The sequence below is a fragment of the Procambarus clarkii genome, chromosome 27 (genome assembly GCF_040958095.1).
Source record: "Procambarus clarkii isolate CNS0578487 chromosome 27, FALCON_Pclarkii_2.0, whole genome shotgun sequence".
NCBI classification, from domain to species: domain Eukaryota; kingdom Metazoa; phylum Arthropoda; class Malacostraca; order Decapoda; family Cambaridae; genus Procambarus; species Procambarus clarkii.
This window is the reverse complement of record NC_091176.1, coordinates 22,371,757-22,379,334: the sequence shown is the minus strand read 5'-3', so window position 1 is coordinate 22,379,334 and position 7,578 is coordinate 22,371,757. Positions and strand designations below refer to the sequence as shown.

General features: G+C 44.5%; 1 non-coding gene across 1 annotated transcript; it reads right to left on the bottom strand.

The window, feature by feature from the left end:
• Nucleotides 1-4,648: 4,648 nt before the first annotated feature.
• Nucleotides 4,649-4,738, bottom strand: TRNAI-UAU (transfer RNA isoleucine (anticodon UAU)). Its single transcript is given in 2 exon segments — nt 4,649-4,684; nt 4,701-4,738. It is a non-coding gene; the product is annotated as a tRNA-Ile (tRNA).
• Nucleotides 4,739-7,578: the final 2,840 nt, after the last annotated feature.

Sequence of the window (7,578 nt, the reverse complement as noted above, 5' to 3'; positions counted from 1 at the left end):
AGTGGTCGAAACCACACTTAAATCCAGGAATGAACTTACGAAGGTTTTTCCACTTAGGGTAGTTAATTGAATACGGACGTAGCCGCCACGAAGGCGCTAAGACGGAAAACGCTCTTAGCTAAGAGGAAAAACCTTCGTAAGTACCTTCCTGAATCCGGCCCCAGGTCTTTTCTCAAATGGATGTGAATGTACAGATGGAGTATGTTTCTCTGATATTTAACCAGACACAGCTTTTGTGTGCCACTTCCCTTGAATATGTTCATTTTAATGAATCAAAGTTCATGGTTGAGACTTTACATTATCAGTTACTGCCCCTCATATGATGTTTACGTTGTCTGATGCTCTTATAAAACCCCTGATATAGTGTTTTGGTGTCCTCCAGTGGTTTATACACCATTTCCTCCACTAGTTTCATTGCGAACATTGTATCAGTGACGAACTCTGTAAATTTAAGCTCTTTACTAACTTTTAAGAATTTCGAGTACATTGTGATCAAGAGTGCCACATCTCTTCATTTATATTTTCTTATGATTTGGTAGTCACTTTGGAATTGTATGTCTATTAAAGCCTTCAATATTTGTCTTTACCATAGCTATTACAGAGAGGCTGACCTAGATTCACGAAGTTTTTTGTATTTCTTCGTAAGTAGGTGTGCTACGAAGGTTCCTAAGTATGCCCTAAGAAGATGCTTACGTGCGATTTAGGTAGGTATTCTTACGAAGATATTTGGGTTTTGGGTCTGGTTCACCTGCATGCCGACAGAGGTCACTTCTGTGTTTTGTTTGGCCAATCAGAGAGCAGGCAACATTCTTCATCTTGAAGATTTAGCCAATCACGACGCTGGCTTATCGGAGCTCACCTGCCCCTTATTTACCTTGAATTATCTTATAAAATTAGTATATTTCGAAGTAAAACTATCTTTTTCAACTTCTACAGCCAGCACCGACATTGTAGTAAACAAACATGTTACATTTTTTGTTTATCTACGTAATTATAAGAGATACTGTGCATAGCTTTCCTCGTCGCTCGGAGATGCACTGACACTTATTGTATATATTTACCTGAATTTACCCAAGGGCCACTAACCATCTAGTGGCCTCGACGAGGACAGAATTCCGGCGGCTTGTTAAAGGGCCCGCCAATTGTCTTAATGATATTTTTTAGCTGGATTTTGGCATTTACGGCTTCCGCGGGTAGGCAGTTCCATGGGTTTATAACCCTCTTGGTGGAAAAAACCATGTGTTTTCAGGTGCATAATAAATGAACTAAACTAAAACTTTCAGTCCTACTTGAAAGGACATACTCTCCAACACTATATCTGTGATTGCCCTGTTATCAGTGACTTCATACCAAATGGTATGAGGTACTTTGATCTCTGTAATTACTTCACACACTCTGGAATATTGGAAGATATTCTTGTACTGCACCCAGATTTTGCCAGTGGGGGGTAATAGATCAGCCTTACATATTTCGTTCTCTCCTGATTCCATGTATGACTGGCCATCCTGTGAGATGGGAATGTTGGATGAGCTTGTAGCTGGTTTTTGATCTACACTGTGTGGTCCTTCATACAGAAAAGGGAAGCAGCACGTATATCGTACATTGCTGTGCATACCTAAGCATGTTGAAAAAACACCAGCGTTCAATGTAATGAAACGCCATTTTCTGGGTGAGTCCCGGAGGCTCCCCGGGAGCTATCCCAGGCTGATATGCTAATGTCAGACTTTGGCATCAGTCATGTGTATGGAGTTCTTAGGCCTACCAGGGACCACGGCTAGAACCGGGCCCCCTCAGAGAGGCAAGGGGAGCAGCCTATAGAAACCCCCGTGTGGTTGGAAGCATTCTGTATCTGCCATCGACCGGATCAGGCACCCAGAAAGATAAGCGCCCCAAAACAAACCCCTATTTTTGTTAAAATTGCTACCAAAAGCCGAACTAGTGGATAGAACTCCCAACAGAAAACGAGCAAACTAGTATGACGTCACACGTCGCCGCGCCGCTGTCTGAGCAGCTCCCCCCTCCCCGGGAGGGGAAAGGGGGAGCCCCAGACCCTTCATGCCGGCCCACACCTTGGTTCTGGGGCTGGATGTCAAAAACACGAAAAAAACACCGACCGGAGGAAGGGAGGGATGCCGGGGGGCCTCCGGGACTCACCCAGAAAATGGTGTTTCATTACATTCAACACTGGTTTTCTGGGGGGGAGCCCCGTCAGCTCCCTGGAGATAACTACCCACAGACGAAAAAAGAGGGACTTACCCGGGAGGCGGTCGTCGCTCACTCCTCAACTCGAAGTCGAGACAACTCGCTGCAACCGCTGACCCAAAGCAACACAGGCCCGACGGGGCCCAGGGACATTCACGAGGTAACGAGCAGCCAGGACCCTGTTCAACCGCCAAAAACCCCACGCCCGAATATTAGACCAAGACATGTTCCCAAAGACAGCAGCAAGAGCCGTGAACTTACGGACGTCATGGGCACGGGGATAGACCGCAGGCTGGCTGGATTTGATAACCCTGCGGACGACCTGGGAGACCCGAACCCGTGAACAGGGAAGAAGGGAAACCGAATCAACCGAAAGCGCATCCCTGGACACAGATGCCGTGGCATGCAAATAACAGCGAAGCGCCGCAACCGGACACAAAGCATGATGCACCCCCAGCCATACCAACCAAGCATCAACCACCCACGGACCCCTCCGGAACGCAGCAGTCTCATTCTTCGCCAGAAAAGGAGGAGACGGCTGCAGGCGAACAAAACAATTGCCACGACCGAAAGAGCAGAATCCCCTGCACCGGAGGATTGCATGAAGCTCCCCGACCCGACCATCAGAGGCTAATGCCAACAGAAAAAGAGCCTTGGAGAAACAAACCTGGGGCCACGACGAAACGAGGAGACGAGAAGTAAGCGAGCACTCTGTTCAAAGACCAGGACGGCTCAGGCGGCACATGAGCAGGCCTGAGGTGAAACAAAGCACGAGACAGCTTGCGAAACGACACAGACGTAACATCGATACCGAAGGCAAACTGAAGTGGCTCTGCCAGCGCCGCACGATACGAGGCGAGTGTTAGGCATAAGATGACTGTCCTGAAGCAACCAAGAGAGAAAGGACTAGACCACCCTAACCGACAGTGAATGAAAACGACGAAGACGCAAAAAGAAACAGAAGGACCGCCAAGAAACTTCATACTGCCACTGAGAAGAAGCCCGCAGGTGGGACACCAACAAAAAAGCCACCTGATCACCATAGGGAGGCGTTTGAGGCAAGTCCTTAATCCTATGTTCCCTGGAATATGAATACCCCCGAAGAATCGTTTTTATAACTAACATTTTACTGTTGAGTTAAACAGAGGCTACAGTTAAGGATTTGCGCCCAGTAAACCCTCCCCGGCCAGGATACGAACCCATGACAGTGGGTCGCGGAACGCTAGGTGAGCGTCTTACCACTACACCACGGAGACTTTACCTTCTCGTGAAGATAATCCCCTATCCAGCGTAATAATCTCCCTTTAACACCAAGACCAGCTAGTTCATACTAGATAACCCTCAGCGATATAGAGGTATTGAAAGTATTAGTTTGCGGATACAATTACATGACCCAGAGTTAAATTTCATTAATCTATACATCTCCGATAGCTCCCTTATTTAAGATACTTGCCAGATTCCTTCTTCTCTGAAGATACACTTGTGGTAGGGGATTTTAATGCCAGACATCCAGCTTTAGGGTCAAGGGGTAAAGCAAGTAGGAATGGTTGCAGATGGCACTAGTTTCTGCAGGAACATGAAGATGTTCAACTGCTGGGCGAGCCCTCTCCTACTCATCTGCGGGGAGGGAGATTAGATTATGCTTGTTTGATAAATACTGAGGGCATAGAGGGGAATTGTCTTACTGTGGATGAAAGGCTAAGTGATCATTTTGCATTACAAATACAGCTTAAACTAGATAAAAAGAATGCCTGCCTTCAGAGGAAAAGGCTAGAGTTTAGTGAGGGAGAATTAAGGGGTCTTGTTGGTCATATTCAGTCTTGGTATGATACTTATAAGCAAGTTTCGGCAGAAGCATTTTATGAAGACCTAATTAAGGAGGTAGATGTATTTAATGCAACATTGAACGGGCTACTCATGCCACGTCTTGTGGGGGCTTATTCTTCATCAATCAATAACGCGCTCCTTTTGCCCAGCAACCGTCGCACACTTTGCAACGCATGTTAAAGACGTTAGTATTAACGAACAAATCCACAAGGGCCGTGACGAGGATTCGAACCTGCGTCCGGGAGCATCCCAGACACTGCCTTAATCGACTGAGCTACGACAGGGTAAAAAGAGTTGAAACCGAAGTTCTACTGAACTTACTGGATCCCGTAATGATGTAAAGGCGAAGAAGGAGAACGGCCTATTGACATAGCTCGGGTGCAGGGGGGAGTTGTGTAAAATCCTGGTTTGTGCCTCGGAGAGGCTACGGGTTCTAGTAAGTTTCTAACTTACTGGATCCGTTGCAGATGTCTTAACTCCCATTTACTGCTAGGTGAACAGGCCCACCAGGGTGAAAGAAACTCTGCCCTTTGTTTCTGCCTCTGCTGGGGATCGAACCCGGGACCTTAGGACTACGACCCCAGAGCGCTGTCCACTCAGTCGCCAGGCCCAAAACTAATGTCCCAGGTGAGGCTCGAACTCACAACCTCGGCATGGCTCAGACACTGTCGTATAAGTACCGCGCGCTAACCGATTGCGCCACTGGGACGTGTGTATGTGTGGGTACTCACCTAGTTTTGCTTTCGGGAATCGAGCTTCGGCTCTTTGTTCCCGGCTCTCAACTGGTGTACTGGTTCCTGAGCCTATTGGGCTCCATCATATTTACATTTGAAACTGTGTATGGAGTCAGTCTCCACCACATCACTGCCTAATGCATTCCACTTGTTAACTACTCTGACACTGAACAAGTTCTTTCTAACGTCCCTGTGGCTAATGTGGGTACTCAGTTTCCACCTGTGTCCTGTTGTTAGAGTACCACCAGTGTTGAATAGTTTATCCTTGTCTACCCGGTTGATTCCCCTGAGGATTTTGTAGGTAGTGATCATTGTTGGAAAGTATCCAACACTAAAACATCATTCTTGTATCATAATACATCATCATTGTATTAACCATAGTATATACTGATCCTACTAATTTGTAGGATTATAAATTAACATAAATTAATATTTTCCTATCTGCGCGTCATTTATCAAATTCTTCCCACAGAGGGACAGTATTGTGTTGAAAGGCATAAATATTGTCAACATGCCAGAGAATTGAATAATATTCTCGCCCTTTGTCAGTATTCTTTACAAGAATTAATACCTGATAATATAACAACTAGTGATCTAATAACAACGAGTTATCAACTAAAGGATCACTATATTACAGTTTATCTGTTATCTTTAACTAACATGCAGAAAACAGATATTTCTCTCCATTTTTCGTTTAATAAGAACACTGTTCATATTAATTATTATTCGACGAGAATTTAAATAATATATAACTCCCTATAATTGCGACCCTAGTCTCATTAATTTATTAAGTAGAGTAATTACAAGGAAAAGAATTTTCCGTTTCTACTAAAATATGTTGCGCATGCACGAGAGAGGAGTTGAGGGGGAAGAAGGAGACGCCATTCTTACTAGGAACGCCATCCTGCTACCACGCGACTCGGGCGCCATTGGAAGGAACTTGCGTAGTATCTTTAATTTTCGCTCCAACAACCAGGAGAGCGGTGCCACGTTAATTTCGGCACATCACGGCAGTGTCCAAGGAATTAATCAATTCTCCAGCCCATAATTGATGTCTTATCACGGCAGCTGAAGACGAGGGACCTGAAATCGTTCCTACATCAACGGACACTTGGCTCGGCAACTATTTATAACCTTTCTTGTAACAATGTGATTACATGTTATATTTTAGGGTAGTTGTCGTTAGGCTAAGCCATAACAAAAATCCAGTACGTCTCCTCTTTAGCAATATTTATTTCTAGGGATTTATATAGGAATATATTATATTAATATTTCCAGATATTTTTAGGAAGAATTCTGTATGCATCTGTAGTTAGTTACGTAGAAGAATTCTACATTGTAACTGCCTTTCAGCTCCCGGGTCCACGACAACCGAGGTGCTAGGTTTCCCCACCTTCAGGCAACAATTTTGTCAGATGCAATACGTCGTCAGGAGTGTGGCAGTTAACTTCACACCTCTCGCAATTCACAGCTAAGCTGTATCTCAATGTAGATACTAATAACGTAGACATTTTATTGACCTTCCATTGAGATCCATTTTACTAAACACTGGTAGTAATATTAGTCTATCGTAGTATCTTGAGGCCCATTCACCTCTATTATTGCCTAATTTCTGCAATTATTCATTTTATTTAATTCAGTGAACGAACCACACTGAAATGATGCCAGGGATATAATAGTCTTTTGGCATATAATTCCCCATTTTGGGTGAGAATTTGATTCATAAATTACAGTCCCTTAAATATTCAATATAATATTAATCAATTAATATCCATAGGACACTAGTTCATGGATTTATTATTAAACCACTTACTTTACTCAGTTTCCACTTTTCCTTTAAAAGTGGTAGTCTTTCGTAGCTATCGAAAATTAGCATTAATTTAAATGAATTACACGAGTCAAGTTTTCCCACAATCATGTCTCCCCTTACTCTTCTGTCTTCCAGGGTCGTGAGGTGCATCTCGCGTAGCCTTTCCTCGTAACTCATGCCTCTTAGTTCTGGGACTAGTCTAGTGTCCCAGAAGGACACTAGACCTCTGAACTTTTCCCAGCTTCGTCTTGTGCTTGACAAGGTACGGGTTCCATGCTGGGGCCGCATACTCCGGGATTTGTCTTACATATGTGGTATACAAGATTCTGAATGATTCCTTACACAGGTTCCTGAAGGCTGTTCTGATGTTAGCCAGCCTCGCATATGCCGCAGACAATTCTTTTTCTGTGGGCTTCAGGAGACAGATTTCGTGTGATATCAACTCCCAGATCTTTCCCTTTGTCCGTTTCATTAAGTACTTCAACTCCTACTCTGTATCCTGTGTCTGGCCTCCTGTTTCCACCGCCTAGTTTCATTACTTTGCATTTACTCAGGTTGAACTTTTGTAGCCATTTGTTGGACCATTCATTCAGTCTATCTAGGTCATCTTGTAGCCTCCTACTATCATCCTCTGTTTCAGTCCTCAATTTTTGCATCATCAAACATTGAGAGAAACGAGTCTATACCCTCTGGGAGATCATTTACATATATCAGAAATAGGATAGGTCCAAGGACTGACCCCTGCGGGACTCCACTTGTAACGTCTCGCCAATCTGAGACCTCACCCCTCACATTGACTCGTTGTCCTCACATTGACTCTTCTCCCGTTGCTTAGGTACTCCTTTATCCAATGGAGTACCTTCCCTTTCAATCCAGCCTGCATCTCCAGCTTTTTCACTAGCCTGTGTGGTACTGTATCAAAGGCTTTCTGGCAATCCAAAAATATGCAGTCTGCCCACCCTTCTCTTTCTTGCCTGATTTTTGTTGCCTGGTCGTAGAATTCAA